Here is a 14,582-nt window from a genome sequence, read left to right as displayed (position 1 = left end):
AAAGGAGTTGGATTTTCATTAGGTACCACTGTCTTGCGAGACGCCAATGGTACGGAGCGGAGAAAAGAGGAGATCTCGCCTCCTGGCAGCCAGTCTTTCTCCATTAATTTTGTTGGTTTTTCTTCAGATAGTTCAATGAGTTATCAGAAAATTTCAGATTTGTCTAGAGTTGCCAGGCAGTACATTGGTCATAAGGAGAAAGAGTTGAAGACTACAGGTATTTTGCAAGCAGAAGAGCATGTGGATGGGCTGTATGAAGGAATGTCTTATGCAGATACATTGTCTGAGATGGGAAATATATTGAAAACTGATGTATGTAAGGAATAAAGGATCATACCTGTGCAAACCTTGGATATGTATTAGGAGATTTCTGATTTTATGCTGAAAACTGAGCTAGAGGCTGAGAAAACTCGACAAACCGAATCTATGGCTGATCTTGATCAGCTTTCAGAGTTGCAGAGGGCTGAAACCTTTCAGCCAGCAGAGTTAAATGCTGGAAAAATTCAGCATATAGAGTATGAGGCTGCATCATGGCAGTCCATAGAGCAGAGGGCTGAAACCTTTCAGCCAACAGAGTTTAATGCTGAAAAATTTCAGCATACAGAGTTTCAAGCTGCACCCATGCAGTCCATAGAGCAAAGGGCTGAAATCTTTCAGCCAACAGAGTTGAGAGTTGCTGAAAAATTGCAGAAATTGTAGCAAAGAAAAGAGTGCCTAACTGATGCCAAGGTTGACACGAAGTATAAAACAGTTGATAAGAAGGTTAAACCGATTGCAGGGCCGCTTCCTCCTGATAGTGATGAGCAGATAGAAAAAGCTATGAAGCAGCCTATGTTGAGAGATCCTGCAAATATTGGACATAAATTTACAGCTGAAACTCTTGCAGAATTGAAGATTGGAAATGATGATTTCTTGCTTCCAGTGGAAAAAGAATGTTTTAGAGAGATGCTTAGACGACACGGTAAGGCATTTGCTTTCTTTCCTCATGAAATTGGCTGCATTAGTCCCGAATTGGTTGCGCCTATGGTCATCTTCACTGTTCCTCATGTGCCATGGAATATACGTCCTATACCTGTGCCTAGAGCACACTTGCCAAAGCTAATAGACTTGCTGAATGAGAAGATTAAGATGGGGATTTTGGAACCCTCTTCTGCGCCTTATTCTAACAGGTGGTTTACTATACCAAAAAAGAATGGAACCTTGAGATTTATTCAGGATATGCAGCCCGTGAATAAAGTGACAATCAAGAATGTGGGAACAGGTCTAGTTGTGGATGTGTTTGCCGAGGCTTTTGCAGGACGAGCCATCTATTCCCTAGGTGACTTGTATTCTGGTTATGACCAGTTTTAGCTTGCCTTGGAAAGCAGGGATATTACCACTATGCGGACACCTATTGGTCTTGTGAGGATGTGTACCTTGCCTCAAGGTGCCACCAACTCAGTTGCTCATATGATGAATGCTATGCATAGAGTTCTGCGAGACTATATTCCGCAGTATACCATGCCTTTCCTAGATGATGTGCCTATTAAGGGTTGTGCAGAAGAAGAAAAGAATGAGAGTCTTGATTTGCGAGGATGTAGATAGTTTGTGGCTGAACACTTGGTTGCTTGTGAGCAAATATTAACACGATTAGAGGAGGTGAATTTGACTGCTGAAATCTGTCTTTGGTGTTAATGAAGTCATCATAGTTGGGCATATGGTTAGTTATTATGGTAGAAAGCCTTCACCTGCAAAGGTGGATGCCATAAGCAGGATTGCAGAGTATTTCTTGACTACTTCAGAGGTGCGGAGATTTGTGGGAGCTTGTGTATTTTACATGATTTGGATTCCTCATTTTGCTCACATAGCAGATGTTCTCTATCAGCTGCTTTGAAAGGGGCAGAAATTTCATTGGGATGAGAAGCATTCGAAATCCATGCGTAAACTCAAGAAGCTGTTGCAGTCAGCTCCTACTCTTCGCAATGCAGATTATCAGTGTGGACGACCAATCATGTTGACAGTTGATACTAGCCCTATTGGCATAGGTTGGGCAGTGGGACAAGATGATGCTGATGGAAACAGATATGCAATCCGCTTTGGAGCTAAAGTTCTTAATGAGAGACAGAGGAGATATCCGCAGATTAAAAGAGAGTTGTGGGGAGTAGTCACTGCATTGAAGTGTGATAAAGGGTATTTTATTGGTGCTTCAGTTGTTTGCCTTTGCTTGGCATGTTTACTAGCTGTTCGACTCCAGATATAGCGATGCTTTAGTGGATTGCCTACATCAAATCATTGAATCCAGAATTTCGACACATAGCAGGAAAAGATAATCCAGTTGCTGACATGCTGTCTAGAGTGAGATATGAGGATGAGGAGTCAATGCTTGCAGAAGATGATGAGACAGAGTTTGCAGCTTCTGTCCTTGTTCATGGTTGTCATGTATCTACTGTTGAAGCTTTTACTGAAGAACTCTATGTTGGCGAGTGGCTGCAAATTGGTCAGTTTTTGAGTTCATTGACTCGAAGAGCTGATTGGACAGATGACGTATTCAAGAAAATCAGAAGAAAGGCTTATGGGCATTTCTTGAAAGATGGTTTTCTTTGGAAGCACCCAAAGAAGAGAGGCGGCCTACCCTTGAGAGTAGTTTGTGAGGCAGTGATGCAGATACAGATTATGCGAGAGTTTCATGAGAGTTCTTGGGCTGGACATAGAGGTGTGTGGGCTACCTATGAGAAAATCAAAGAAAGATACTGGTGGAAAGGGATGTATAAAGATGTTTCCCACTTTGTGGAGACTTGCAGGGACTGTCAGCTCTACTCTTTAGTGCGGCATCGTGATGAGTTGCATTCGACCTATCCGCTATGTATGCATTATAAATGGGTGGTTGACTTGGTTACTTTGCCAGTGGGACTTTGGAAGATGAGATATCTTGTCTTGGCCAGGGAGGATCTTACAAACTATGTTGAAGGTAGATCTTTGCGGACAAAGACCACCACTACAGTATGTAAATTCTTGTTGGAAGAAATATTTTGCAAGTATGGATGTATAGGCAAGATTACTACTGATCATGGAGAGCTAGATGCAGATGAAGCTGGAGAATTTTTCTCACAGCTTGGGATTAAGTTGGCTCTCACTACTGCCTATAATCCAGAGGGAAATGGCAAGAGCGAAAGAGGACATCCGCCGATAGTTAAGGCATTGGCAAAAGCGTAGAGGTTGGATTGGAGATTGGCCGAGATTATTACCTTTTGCATTATGGGCAGATCGCTCTACACATAGCATGACTACTGGATATATGCCTGCAGAGTTGATGTATGGGCAAAAACCTGTCATGCCTTACTGAAATCTGTGCTCTCACGTGGAGTGCTCTTCCTTGGCATGAGAATTTATCAAGGGAGGAGCTTCTAGCTCTTCGGATTCGTCAACTAGAAAGAAGGGCAGAAGATGTGCAGCTAGCAGTTGATCGTTTGAAGGCAGCCCGACTCAGAAACAAGGATAGGTTTGATTTGAGGCATCACTTGCGGCCTAGAGCCATAAAAGAGGGAGATTGGGTTCTAGTCTACGACAATAGCCTAGAGAATCAGCATAGTAGCATGAGAAAAATGGTTCAAAGATGGTTTGGACCATATGAGGTGAAATAGGTTTTTGACAATGCTACCTATGAGTTGGCTAAATTGGATGGGACGGTATTGAGGGTGCCCATTGCTGGAAAACGAGTCAAGATTTTCAAGAGAAGAGAAGATGAAGAGTATATACTTGAAGCATTGGTAGAAGAAGAGCAGTCAGAAGAAATTCTAGCAGAAGAAGCAGAGAATATGGATGATGAAGTTGATGGAGAAATAGGTCTACCGGAAATTGATGAAGGATTGGACCTGTTTGTGGACTTGGATGATCTTAGATAGTTGGCTCATCCGGAGGATGCGCAGGTTTAGAGGGGGTGGATGTCGTGCTGCTGCACATCCGAGCCTTAAACACCTCCATTTTTGTTGTGCATCTGTGTTATCTTTTCGTGTGTGTTTCATTGTGTTTGATTGCTGCATTATCTTTCTGTCCTTTTCAATACCCACATCCAATGTACATACTCCACTTGTGTGTTTGTGTTTGTGTGTGTTTCTGTTTGTGTGGTCAGAAAAATATGAAAAACTGATGCCAAAGAATATTATTATGCTGTCAATTTCAATGATGAATTCCAAGAAAAGTGCAGGAAACCGTGGAATCGAAGGAAGCTTTGTAGAAGCCGACATTGAAGCTATGAAGATAAAGGTTGCATGTGAACAAGGCCAACGTAACATGCGGGATAAAGCATTCTCGAAGAAGAACATAGCCATGGGTTATATGCCATTTGTAGGGTTGGTCTAATAGCCACAGGGGCTCCTCCACGTGGTCACTCAGAGATACTGGATGCTTCAGAGAAGGTTGTGGGAGAAGTTACTAGCGGAGGTTTAGTCCTTGCTAATAGGAGCAACTAAATTTGTTGGGCCTTTTTGGGAGGCTAGCTATTTTGGGCAAAAGGAGAGCTTTTTCTCACTCGTTCTATTACCATGAAGGGGGCATTACTATGGAATAATGGACCAAGCTATGGAAGAAAAAAAAAATCAAGTAGAGTAGATTTGATGCAACCAGGGGACTCTGTTGGTACAGAAGTCCTGTGCCCAGATACACAACAACAAGAGTTGTAGTTTGCTAGACTGCTTCTACTACTTCAGGCTGAGGGGAAGGTACATAGCTATCAAGCTTCCCCAAAATAGCGTCTAATTCCTCTTTTTCCTGTGCAGTTCTTGTGCAACAACACTCCCCGTTTTCTTTCCTTCATCGCTTCCAACATCCTCCAGCTTGACAGGAGAAGGCAACTATGTAGCAGACTCCTCTAAGTACCTCTAAAGTCTTTGTCGGTAAAAAAACCGCCTCTGCTGCTTCCTAATCGTCGCTGCCAGATATTCACTTTGATGTCCGTATCTCTGTTCACGGAAAGAAACATAAAAGTATTGAGATAACTAAAAAGGGACATCCATCACAGTAGGCATGCTATTATATTCTTCCTTTGGCTGAACATGGACGGGAAGAGGGATTGAACCTCTAGGGCAAAATTTCAGGAATTTTGAAGCTTTATCGTCATCACCATCATCGCAGAAGAAGAAGAAAATGAGCTAGATCAGTCGTGTAAACGCCCCGAACAACGTAGTATGCTTAACAATTATGATATTTGCTTGTTTTCGAGATTTAATAGAAAAGAGAATGAACACTTAAAGCTGAAAATGAAAATTACTCACAAAATTATAGCCATAAAAATGTAAAAGTAATGGAGACAAGATTGAGGGTTGAAGATGGGCAACCCCCCCCGAAGGAATGTATTTCTGCTCAACCCAAGTCCCTTAGGGAAGAGCTCAGTTACAATCAACCTGAGAGTGAGAAGAAGTAATTCTCACTCTCACAAGATCATGCAAAGATGTACAAACACACATGCATTATCTATTATGCAATGATAAGAACTGATTTCTTTACAGTATGAGAGAAGAAAAAGGGGAATTCAGCCTTTCTCCATCGTTGATCAGCAGTACAGGGATAGAGCTTGCTTCTTGTAGCTAAAATGGAAGAAAGAGCTCAAGAAGGAGGTGCTGTAATGAATTTACAGGCTTGCTGTCTTGTAAAACAGCAGTGATAGAAGAGGGAATATGGAGGAATTTGATAATGGAGAAGTGGGGGATGATGATGGGGATGGATGGGGCCAGTTTCTGGCTATCTGTGGGTGCTGTACATGAGTTTACAGCAAAGAAAAATGATGATCAATGAAGAAAAACGAGCTCTTATTTATAGGAGAGGGGAGAGCTAGTACAAAAGGGGAAAGTGGAGTAGCACAAGACAAGTGTCCAGCCACATGTCATGAGATGTGACAAGTGGTGGGACACTTGGGAACTTGTGTGACAAGTGTCTTGACACTTGTCTCTTCTCTATGGCCTTCCTTTTTGGGTTGAATACTGTCAAGAATAGAAACAACCAAATTTAGTAAGCACAGTCAGAGTACAGAACTTACTATTTTTAGAATGACATCCCTATTTTTTAGGACTAGAATTTTTAGGCTAATTCTAGACTCCTAAATTTTAGGGATCTCCTAAAATTTAGGGACCCCCCCAATATGGGTGTCATATGAAAGCTTTTTTCGTGTACATCGCAAAAATGGTATCCGAATCTTCATGTGACTTTCCTATGCAAAGAAATGTGCATTTCAAGCTTTCAGCCCACACATGCACATTATACAAGCATTTCATGATCATGCCATCTTGTTGATTGTAACTGTCTGTTCTAGTGGATCTAGCCCACACTTCAAGGCATCAGTCCTTTCTGTGTGCGAGTCTAACCCTGATATGCGTGAGTTCTAGTCATAGGTGCCCAATCGGGTCATATAGGTGGAAGTGTGAACTATCTTTTCTCTAACCCACCGCGTGGGTCCACCATAACCTGTGACCACTCATCAGTGGCCAGCTCCAATGCACTTTTCTTTATATCTAATTAGTGCAAAGGAAATAAATTTAATAAATCATTATATAGACAAATTAATGAAAAAGGATACAAATTCTGTTTCTATAGAGTTGTGACAGCCCTCTGGCTTTTATTCAGCTGTCCTCAGCTGAAAAGCTTCTTGATATTGCTGTAGAATATTTGGGTAATCCTTCATGAATTTTTCATCTACCCATTGTGCATCTGTTGTGGGTAGATTCTTGAATTTTAGTAGGAATTTTCGTGTCACAAGGCCACTTCTCGTGGTTCGATCCTTGAGAAACAAAATCTTTTTAGGTTCCAAGAGTTGCTCTGTCTCTTCAACTTCTGGGGGATCTTCAGTAATGGGTTCCTTTGGTTCTGGTCCTATGTAAGGTTTTAGCAAACTTACATGAAAAGCATTGTGTATTTTCCAATGAGCAGGAAGCTCAAGTCGATAAGAAACTTCATTTATTTTCTCAATCACTTTGAAGGGTCCAAAGTATCTACTGGAGAGCTTTGGAAAAGATGAATTTTGACGAGAACCTTGTTTGAGCCTGCTTTTATCAAACTTTAGCAAGACATATTGACCTTTTTCAAAAGCCAAAGGTCTTCTTCGTTTATCTGCTTGCTTCTTTTGTCGCTCTTGGGCAACTTTGATAGTGGCTCGAACTTGATCCATTGCGGTTTTTAAATCTGAAGCAAACTCATCAGCATCAAAAATCTTATCTTTAGTGCGAATAATTGGAGGAGGAATCACTTTACCCTGTACTATTTCATTTGGAGCTTTCCCTGTGGATGAGTGCACTGTATTGTTGTAAGCAAACTCCAATAATGGAAGATATTTCTCCCATTGTGACTTATGTTCACTAACATAAGCTTTCAACATGTCCAAAAGAGTGAGATTCATCACCTCTGTTTGGCCGTCAGTTTGAGGATGAAAAGCTGAGGAGAACTTTAAAGTGGTTCCCAAATTCTCAAATAAAGCACGCCAAAAGTTACTTGTGAATTTGGAGTCTCTATCTGAAATGATCTCAGAAGGCATACCATGTAATCTGAAGATATGTTGAATGAAAAGTCTTGCAGCTTGTGCGGATTTCAATGTTTTATGACATGGAATAAAATGTGATTGTTTGCTGAATCTATCAATTATGACCCAAATCATATCATGACCTTGAGGTGTTCTTGGAATACCTGAGATGAAATCTATTGTGATAGATTCCCATAGATCTTTGGGCACTGGAAGAGGTTGCAACAATCCTGGAATCTTTTGCCTATCATATTTGGATTTTTGGCATACCAGACAAGCCTCAATGAAGTTATGTGTATCTTTTCGTAATGTTGGCCAATAAAAGTAGCGCTCAATTGCACTTAGAGTGGCTGCCCTCCCTCTATGCCCTGCATAAGGGGGTTCATGACTTTCTTTAAGCACCTTTTGTCGAACAGGAAGAGTGATACAAAGGCGATTGTTCATGAGAAGGTAACCGTCTTTGATGGAATAATCTGGATGAGAACCTCCTTGCTGTAAATTTGACCAAATTGCTGCAAAATCAGTATCTTCATCATAAGTATTCTTCATCGTTTGAAAATCTTCATGATGAGCCACTGTAATAGTTGCAATGCGAGGCACTCTAGAAAGTGCATCAGCAACTACATTTTGTTTCCCTGGAGTGTACATAATTTGAAAATGAAACATAGACAAGAAATTTTCCCATCTTGCATGTTTCTCCTGCAAATGCTTTTGAGTCTTGAAATACTTCAAGCTTTGATGATCGGTTTTAATAAGGAATTCATTGCCTAAAAGATAATGTTTCCATATCTTTAAAGCATGAACCACTGCTAAGAGCTCCTTTTCATAAATGTCATACCTTTTCTCCACATCATTTAGACGGCGGCTTTCAAAGGCTACGGCATGGCCTTCTTGATTTAGCACTGCACCAATACAATCACCACAAGCATCTGATTCCACCACAAATGGTTTTACCAGATCTGGAATGATAAGAACAGGTCCAGAAGTAAGAGCTGTTTTCAGCCTTGTGAAGGCTGCCTTCTCTTTTTCCTTCCATTGGAAAAAGATCTTCTTCTTTGTAAGGTCATGAAGTGGAGAAGCCATATGTGCAAAATGCTTGATGAAGCGGCGGTAATAAGAACATAAGCCAAGAAACGATCGCACCTCATGTATATCACGAAGATGAGGCCATTCTTGGATTATCCTGATCTTTTCAGGATCCATCTGAATCCCTTTAGAAGAGATGACATGCCCAAGGTAATTTATTTTATGCATGAAAAATTCACTCTTTTTACCATTTACCAAGAGTTGATTTTGTTGTAGTAATTGTAGAACAATTTCCAAGTGTTGATGATGCTCCTCTTCATTCTTGCTAAAGACAAGAATATCATCAAAGAAAGTACCGACATATTGCCGATGCTCTCTAAAGATGCGCTCCATCATTTGATTAAAGGTGGCTGGTGCATTGGTTAATCCGAAAGGAACCACCAAGAATTCATAAAGACCGTATGAAGTGCGGAAAGCAGTTTTGTGTACATCTTGTGGTATTACCCTAATTTGATGATAACCACTCTTTAGATCAATGCGGCTGAAAACCTTTGAGCCTCCTAGATGATCCAAAATGTCGTCAATTCTGGGAATAGGAAACCGATTCTTCACAGTGATTTTGTTGAGGGCTCGATAATCAATGCACATCCTGAATGTGCCATCTTTCTTTTGAACAAGAAGAACCGGTGAACAAAATGGTGAGCTACTTGGCCTAATTAGCCCACGGTTGAGTAGGTCTTCGACTTGCTTTCTGATTTCTTCTTGTTGAGGACGGCTCACACGGTATGGTGCTATATTAGGAGGAGAACTACCCGGGATAATATCAATATGATGATCTTCTGGCCTTTCTGGGGGAAGTTGATAAGGAAGATCTTCCGAAAAACAATCTTTATACTTTTCCAAGAGCTGAAGTCGCTCATAGGTATGGTGTCTCCAGAAACTCCAGCTTGGATCTCGTACTTCTTGCCTTTGTTGGTGAGTTCTACCTTCTTTTTCTGAGAGAAGATAGTTGAATCTACTCTATGATTCCAGGGCATGCCAAGAATCACATCGCAACCATCAAGGTCTCCGATACAGAAGGTATCTTCGTCACTGTAGCCTTGAATTTGAAACTTGAGCTTGCCAATGTAGGGTATCACAGTCTTCACTGTGTCACCTTCATCAGCATTTAAAGCTTGGCGAACTTCTGCTGGAGTGTCCATCTCTTCATTCTTTAATCCAAGCTCTTTAGTTAATTGCAAGGAAATGATATTTTCATTCGCCCCAAGATCTATCAAGAATAGTGCTTGCTTACCTTGCAACTGTCCCCAAGCTTTTAATAATTTGCGCGTCTCTGGAGTGTGAGTTGTGTTTGCAACTACATCACTGATAGCATTGATTTTCACTGGCGACTTAGGCTTGTTGTCAGAAACCTTGCTTTGTCCCTTGTTTGGACATTGCTTCGCTATGTGGCCTGTTTGTCCACATTTAAAGCACTTCCCTTCTTTCATGAAGCGTTGCTTTTCTTCTTCGGAAAATTGCTTTGCTTGTGGGTATAGATTGGAGCGAAATTGAGGAGCATTAGGAGGTGCATAGGGCTTCATCTTCTTTTGATTTGATGGCTGCTTTTGCCACTGTTTTTGTCCTTCATTTGGGGCTGAATACTCCTCATCATCAGCTACTCTCTTCTTATCATTCTTTTGGAATGATTTGTTGCCATTATGCTCCATTTCCCATGTCTTAGCATGGTCAATGAGTTCCCTGAGACTAGAACAATGATAATGATTAAGAGCAGTACGAAGTTTAAAATGCAAACCTCCTTGAAACTTCCTAAGCTTTTCCGAACTGCTGATCTTCTTGAAATGTTGGACCTTCAAAAGTAGCTCCCAAAATCTCTTGGTATAGTCACCAAGTGACTCATTTTTCCTTTGCCAAAGCCGATCCCATTCGATTTTTACATCTCTTTTGAAATGAACAGGAAGAAATTGGCTTTGTATCAGGCGAACAAAGGACCGCCATGATTTTGGGGCAGCATGATCATATTCCAACCTCGTCCACCAAGTATGGGCTAAGTCGGTTAAATGTAAAGCTACAAACTTAATCTTTTCTTTTTCTTTATACTTGTCACGACCATACAAAATTTGAAATTGACGAATAAACTTCAGAAGAAGATCAGGATTTCGGGAACCATCATACATACTGAACTTGATCTTATTTTCAAGTTGAGATAGTGACTTAGTCTTCTTCTTCTTCTTATGTCTTCGTCCATGCTCGGATCTTGAGGTTGAAGATGATGAAGTGCTTGATGGGGATAAAGATGGAGACGAGGGTGAAGAATGTCGACACCTTTGACGATGATGAGGTCTTCCACGAGAAGGGTGAGAATCTTCGTTACTAGAAGAGGATCCATCAGAATAGGCGCCAGATGACTTTGAAGAAGAGGATGAGCTTCAACACGATCTCTTTCTTTGTATTGAAGTAGAATGTGACTGCCTCTTTGAAGTAGTTGGACTTCTTGATCGGCTCCTTTCATTGGTATGGCTTTGTCTCCTTGAAGTAGATGGGCTTCTTTCCTTGAATTCTTTGGGATTCTCAACTTTTTCTAGTTTGAGAAGTTGCTCACGAATTTGCTGATTCTCCTCTCTAAGACTTTGAATGGCTTGAAGGATAGCACTCGATTGATCCATTGAGACTAAAGAAAAAAAATATGCTCAAGCACTCAATGCAAGGGCTCAAACAAACAAACTTATAGTTGTAAGCACTACCAGTGTTGGGGGTGAGGACCGAGCCAAAGCTCTGATACCACTGTAAACGCCCCGAACAACGTAGTATGCTTAACAATTATGATATTTGCTTGTTTTCGAGATTTAATAGAAAGAGAATGAACACTTAAAGTTGAAAATGAAAATTACTCACAAAATTACAGCCATAAAAATGTAAAAGTAATGGAGACAAGATTGAGGGTTGAAGATGGGCAACCCCCCCCGAAGGAATGTATTTCTGCTCAACCCAAGTCCCTTAGGGAAGAGCTCAGTTACAATCAACCTGAGAGTGAGAAGAAGTAATTCTCACTCTCACAAGATCATGCAAAGATGTACAAACACACATGCATTATCTATTATGCAATGATAAGAACTGATTTCTTTACAGTATGAGAGAAGAAAAAGGGGAATTCAGCCTTTCTCCATCGTTGATCAGCAGTACAGGGATAGAGCTTGCTTCTTGTAGCTAAAATGGAAGAAAGAGCTCAAGAAGGAGGTGCTGTAATGAATTTACAGGCTTGCTGTCTTGTAAAACAGCAGTGATAGAAGAGGGAATATGGAGGAATTTGATAATGGAGAAGTGGGGGATGATGATGGGGATGGATGGGGCCAGTTTCTGGCTATCTGTGGGTGCTGTACATGAGTTTACAGCAAAGAAAAATGATGATCAATGAAGAAAAACGAGCTCTTATTTATAGGGGAGGGGAGAGCTAGTACAAAAGGGGAAAGTGGAGTAGCACAAGACAAGTGTCCAGCCACATGTCATGAGATGTGACAAGTGGTGGGACACTTGGAAACTTGTGTGACAAGTGCTTGACACTTGTCTCTTCTCTATGGCCTTCCTTTTTGGGTTGAATACTGTCAAGAATAGAAACAACCAAATTTAGTAAGCACAGTCAGAGTACAGAACTTACTATTTTTAGAATGACATCCCTATTTTTTAGGACTAGAATTTTTAGGCTAATTCGAGGCTCCTAAATTTTAGGGATCTCCTAAAATTTAGGGACCCCCCCAATATGGGTATCATATGAAAGCTTTTTCCGTGTACATCGCAAAAATGGTATCCGAATCTTCATGTGACTTTCCTATGCAAAGAAATGTGCATTTCAAGCTTTCAGCCCACACATGCACATTATACAAGCATTTCATGATCATGCCATCTTGTTGATTGTAACTGTCTGTTCTAGTGGATCTAGCCCACACTTCAAGGCATCAATCCTTTCTGTGTGCGAGTCTAACCCTGATATGCGTGAGTTCTAGTCACAGGTGCCCAATCGGGTCATATAGGTGGAAGTGTGAACTATCTTTTCTCTAACCCACCGCATGGGTCCACCATAACCTGTGACCACTCATCAGTGGCCAGCTCCAATGCACTTTTCTTAATATCTAATTAGTGCAAAGGAAATAAATTTAATAAATCATTATATAGACAAATTAATGAAAAAGGATACAAATTCTGTTTCTATAGAGTTGTGACAAGTCGCGGCGCGATTATATAAGAAAAGCAGAGACCTCGGAGTCCGGCTCCGTGTTCTTCTATTATCTCATCTCTGCTATGCTGTCAGTAGCAGATCAGGATTTAGGTGGAGCACAAGCTTTTTTATTTCGATTTGAAGGAGAATCCCCGTGGCCGCTATTTGAAGATCTCAGAGAAGACCTCTGGTTCTAGGTCCACGATAATTGTGCCTCCTTTCGGAATAAGCATCTTTGTTGATCTGTTTGAGTATTACACAGCACGAGACAATTCGGAGCTTGCAAATAAAGACTTACCACTCGAGAGCACCGAGGTTCAGCTGGACGCAAAGGTATTCTATTTTGATGTTGGAGAGAATCAGCGAGGCCGCTTTTTGAAGGTGTCTGAGGTCACTCGCAATCGAAGCACTATTATTGTACCAGCTGGCAATGAAGCTGCCGAAGGTTGGGATGCCTTCCGTGATATCCTCAGTCATATTGATGAAGCTCAGCATGTTCTTCAAGCAGATAACCATGCAGCAGGTCTTCAGGATTCATCATTGCCTTCTGAGCATTTGGCAGTGCAATCGCTAGGTGTCGTCTTATCCAGAGATGATTCACAGGCTAGCTCTTCTGAAAGTCCTATAGCTGAGCCCTATTAGTCAAAAGGGGTGGCATTGAGCTTCTTCATCCCACACTGCTATTGATTTGTACACTACATAGAGTCATCCTGTAGCAAGGCATGGTAGCAGATGAATTATTGGAGCTGAGATTTCGCCTTACTGATGTTGGTACAGATATTGGACCAAATAGATATGCATTTGCAACAACTGTTGCATCCTTAAAGGAAAGCATTCCTGCACAAGCTAGATGTCCACAATGAGCACTCATGGATCTCTTGTAATTTTTTTTGACAAGCAATATAGTGATCTTTGGCATCAAAACTTGAGATCTTCTTGTTAGCCTCTTTCCTTGCTGTATCTTGAACCCCATGTTCTGCAGCTCTTGCACGAACTCTACGATAACATTTCCCTTAAACTCCTCAGAGGGAGAACCCTTACACATTGGCAATGCCACGATCACACACATATGGAGGCACTCCACTGACTAATAGTCGGAGCCCCACTGCAGCTCTCCTACATCGCAGGGATTGGCTCTTTGATGCGCTGCTAGACATATAGAACATTTCCACACATACTCCTCTCAAGGTACCAATATTTTACGTTCCAGGATGTACCATTCCTCACTATACTTTTCCCTTAGGACCCAACGACTAAAATACAGCTTAGGACATCCCCTCACACTCATCGTTGGTCACAACCTAATGAAAACAAGTGCCATGCATCCATGAGGTTTTTCTGATACCTTTTGATTATTATGCTTAACGCGAATCGTGTATGACTATGTGCTCACACAAAAGAAAGATCAGCATCGTGAATGGTGCATAAAGCATTCTTTCCATGAATTTTACTAGCACGTGCTGTGTTGAAAGGAGGCACCGAGCCATATGCTCATGCTACCATCCTTTTTATTCAAATTGTTTCCTATATGCCAAGTGCAATGCATAAATCAAATCTTTTCTTTATCTTTCAGCGTTTCAGCCCCTCTTCATCCAACTCTTAACATTTTGCATCGTTGGTTGGTTACATAGGGTTTCTATGCATTTTTTTCCCTTTTAAAATAATGATAAATACGCACAAAACATAGAAATGGGGACAAACCGAGGCCAAACTCATGCTTTGCCATCGTTATACATTGCACAAACATAGATATAATTTTTCGTAATTTTTCCTCAGTCCGTTTTCAAAATTTTCCTAATTTTAAACCAATTTTTTCCATTTTTTGGTATTTTTTCCTATTTTTCTTTAATAAATAATGAC

General features: G+C 41.0%; 1 pseudogene; it reads left to right on the top strand.

Annotated features, from left to right (window-relative positions):
* The first annotated feature begins 4,269 nt into the window (after positions 1-4,269).
* Positions 4,270-13,364, top strand: LOC148016994 (transcription factor Pur-alpha 1 pseudogene; annotated as a pseudogene).
* Positions 13,365-14,582: the final 1,218 nt, after the last annotated feature.

Source organism: Lygodium microphyllum, chromosome 22 (assembly GCF_053477565.2).
Source record: "Lygodium microphyllum isolate KBCC chromosome 22, Lygodium_microphyllum_v1.1.10, whole genome shotgun sequence".
In the NCBI taxonomy this organism is placed as follows: domain Eukaryota; kingdom Viridiplantae; phylum Streptophyta; class Polypodiopsida; order Schizaeales; family Lygodiaceae; genus Lygodium; species Lygodium microphyllum.
Note: the sequence above shows the minus strand (reverse complement) of the source record. Positions and strands in the feature narration are given on the sequence as shown.